The following is a 3,931-nucleotide window of genomic DNA, read 5'->3' as shown; positions in this document are numbered from 1 at the left end:
CAGGTTGTGAATAATAGTAATAATAATATATCTAGTAATAGATTAATTTACTTCTGTAGTATTTGCAGAAGTATATATGTACAAAACAGTATCTACGGTTGGTAATGCACATACAGTACAGACACTGATCAGATTTATGTTTGAAATGATCAAATATTAAATACTTTAAATGCCCAATACAGAACCTTTGACATCCCAAATTTGTTTTAAATGTTAACAGATATACAGTTGATCTAATTCAGTAAATCTGTTTTATTTTTTTAATTAAGAAGACACCAAGCTTGTAATGCTTGAAAAGTATAATGCCTGGGCTACTTCCAAATCTACTGAATCATAAAAAGTTTTTGGGATTTTCTAAGCCTTTATTTGCCAGTTAATTCCTCCACGAAACCAAAAATATCTCACCGAGCCCCTCACTGCCCTGCCCTCTTCAGCCTTTCCATAAAACAGAAAGAAAGCCTTGTGCTGAACTGGAAAATACAACACATACTCCACAGCAATCATGTAATCAAATGTAAAGCACGGTTTCTGACCCTGACGCACTCTTTGCCATGTGCACGCTACCAAATAATAACACGGGACCTTGGGCAGGCTCTTAATGTGTCTGAATTGATTAAAACAGGTGAGTCAGAAGCACAACGCTTTACTGTGTTAAGTATAAAACCATTTCTTTCTCGTCATTCCTAAGAAATGCATCAATTTCTGTGTAGTCAAATTTTTTCATACTGACATGAGGCCCATGTTATTCAAAACATGTTCTTGGTACTGTGATGTTATGAAATCACTTCATCAGATTGACATCTGAAACCAGTCAGGATGGGTAGCTGTTTTTTTACAGTGGAAACTTCAGGGCCCTGGTGTATGCTATGCTTATACATTGTGCTCTTGTATTAGACATGTTTTGAGTTATTGGCTAATAATTGGTTAATGAGATAGCCCCTTGTGGTTTTAATGCTGTTTTTCATCGTGCTTACAGTATTACAGTCATAAAATTGGATCATGGTGTAGTTTAAAAACATGTAGTGAAGCGTGGATTAATGTATTCCCCTTGCAGCCTGGTTTGAATCAATAATTCAGACAGAGTCCAAGTATTGAAGGTTATGCCATCCAGTCATCAATCAATACTGGAAATGTGTGGGGGTGGGCTAAACAATTTATTCTGGGAAAACAAAACATCCTGCATGCCAGACTGTGAACAGCACATTTTATATTGAGAAAATAATGCAAGGTTTTGAGCTATCAACTCATAAGCTATGGGTTGGGTTGCCTCAAAAATGAATTTGTTTTTTCACATTGTTTTGTTCTTTTCTAGTCATGAGCCATAATTCAGACTGTCAATACTGTAGTTGCGTAACATCAAATTGTTTGTTGACAAACAACACTATTTTCAAATTCTTTCTTTGGATTTGTAAGCTTCAGGAATGTGCTCTTTGACCATCTAGCTTATCTATAGCATGGCGCCAGTATGCCAAGGTCATGTGTTTGTTACATGTACTGCTGAAATGTCTGAATTATGTTTCGTAGAAAAAACATCTAATATAAAAAGTCCACATGTTGTTAATTTAGTTTAAAAAATACCAAGAACTTCTGAAAAGTCAAAAGAATGTTGGCTGAATTTCAAAGTCTGCGAGGGAGGAAAGGCTCGCGCTGCGCTTATAAATAAGATTAATTGCAGTGTAGCCCACTTGTTTCTCAGTTCCCATACAGGCTGTAACAGCTATAAAATTCAAAACCCTTTATTTCGACCAAGAGGATTTTTTTACACGTTCACCTGGAGCCAAGTTAGTGCTTGTTTAGGTATTAACACCCACTGGCTATGTCGTCATATTTTCTTGTTCAAATGTTACTTGGTTTATAGCAAAAATTGAAACCACATCTGAATATTATCATAGTATTTGTAGAACTGGGTCATGAACTCCACATTAAAAGCTGTTTTATCCTTTTGTCTCTACGTTATCAGTTTAAACTGCAAATGGCATAATGTACCGATCTCACTGCAAGTTGTGTTATAGTCACTTATGTCTTTTTTCGTGTCACTTGCACAAATTTCTATAAATAGTGTTTCGTGTCCGTGGCACAACTTTCTTTTTCATGTCATTTTATGTATTGTTTTCTCATTGTTTTTCTTATTTTTCTGGTTAGAATCACTATCTGTTAAATTTTTAGACATCCTAACCCAAACCCCAACTCTTACCCCAAGCGACAATGATTGAAAAACAGGGGTAAAATGAGAAAGCATAATATGACATGAAAAAGAAAATAGTGCCACGGACACGATAACTATTTATAAAAATTCGTCCTGAATGACACAAAACAGACATTCAAAAAAAGCTGAATTTCGTGCCATGGACACAAATAAATGAATCAAATTTTTCGTGACTATAACACAATTTCCTGAGATCATGTTGCAGAAACTACTTTTAAAGGCGGAGTGCACAATGTTTGAAAGCCAATGTTGATATTTGAAATCACCTAAACAAACACACCCCTACCGCAATAGAATCTGGACCATCTTTTAAAAGACCCGCCCCACACATACGCAACCCGGCAAGGATGTCGGTTAGTAGACACGCTCCTTACTGCTGATTGGCTATAAGTGTGTTTTGGTAGTCGGCCCGTCTCCTTTTCCAAAGCGTTTTTTAAACATTGTGCACTCCGCCTTTAAAGTTCTAATACTGAGTTTAGGACATAGTATACATCGAACTCATTTCATATTTTTTTCTACAAGGAGTGACTATATAAAATGGTTTAAGTGTATTGGTCTCGATATGCAGTGTTTAGTGTTGAATCTGTCTGTTTCGAAAACTTCAAGCACTTCGTTCTTCTTGAGAAAGAGAAAACAATTATTTAGGCTAACTAACATTTGATTGAGATTTCAAAAAATTATCCGGTGAAAGGTTATATGCTTTTAAATTCTTGTTTACACTATGCTTGCTCCTTAGATATTCACCACTGAGCATTTAAGACAGTAAATCCTCTTCCTACAGTATGATCTCAGGTGCACACTATTCATATTGTTAAGTCGATTTGATTTAAACAAAGCTTCTCACAATACAGTACACACTGTGTATTCAGACTCCCTTCCGTTCTTTTTTAATGCTTTGGCCATCGCCCTTCTATTAAGGCTCGAATTCTTGAGATACCTTCATTTCAAGACATTTTGTTATAGGATGTTGCCTTGTGAAAGTTTTTTGGCCAGTGCTCGTTTATTGTACCCTAATGAATGTGCTAAATGTGTTCATTTAAACTACGGCTTCTGCATGTTTGAAATGTACACATTTAGTCATTTATCTAATTTTGTCATTTATTGTAGTTGCTCAAAGCGAGCAATCTTTTAACTCATTATGTCCACGAAGAACACACAAATTTGTATGTGTAAGCTAAATGTAAGGTCCATTATATTGTTCATACATTAAAAATTTGTATTAATATAAACTGTAAAAAGTGTTTCTGTGCCTTGGTAGATTTAACAAAAATAAAATGAGTAAACTGTATTAAACATTTTAAATTCTTGTTTTTAAAAAAATAATAATTTGAATAATTTGAGTAATTCTAAATAAACACATTATTGAGTAAATTCAACTTCATTTTATCATGTATAATTCACTTAAATTTGTAAGAAGGAAATAAACTTAATAATTTTGTGTTGAAACTACCTGAATGATTTTAGTAAACATAAGTAATTAGGCAGTAGACTCGTAGTTTCCATGCTTTGGATAGGACTGCATTTGGAGAGAAAATTTTGAATTTAAAGGCTATTTTATGTGTTTTAACTAAAATGAAAGACTTGTTAGTGTTTAATGTTCATTTATCTTTGAGATTTAGAAGAGTTTCTGTTTCTTGTTTTAGTTTTTGTGGTTACCATTGTTCAGAAGACTGATGCTTGTGCATAGACTGCATACTGAAGTAATTGCGCTTTACAGCTGCCCAA

The sequence above is a fragment of the Misgurnus anguillicaudatus genome, chromosome 2, assembly GCF_027580225.2.
Source record: "Misgurnus anguillicaudatus chromosome 2, ASM2758022v2, whole genome shotgun sequence".
Classification (NCBI taxonomy): domain Eukaryota; kingdom Metazoa; phylum Chordata; class Actinopteri; order Cypriniformes; family Cobitidae; genus Misgurnus; species Misgurnus anguillicaudatus.
This window is presented reverse-complemented; position numbering follows the sequence as displayed.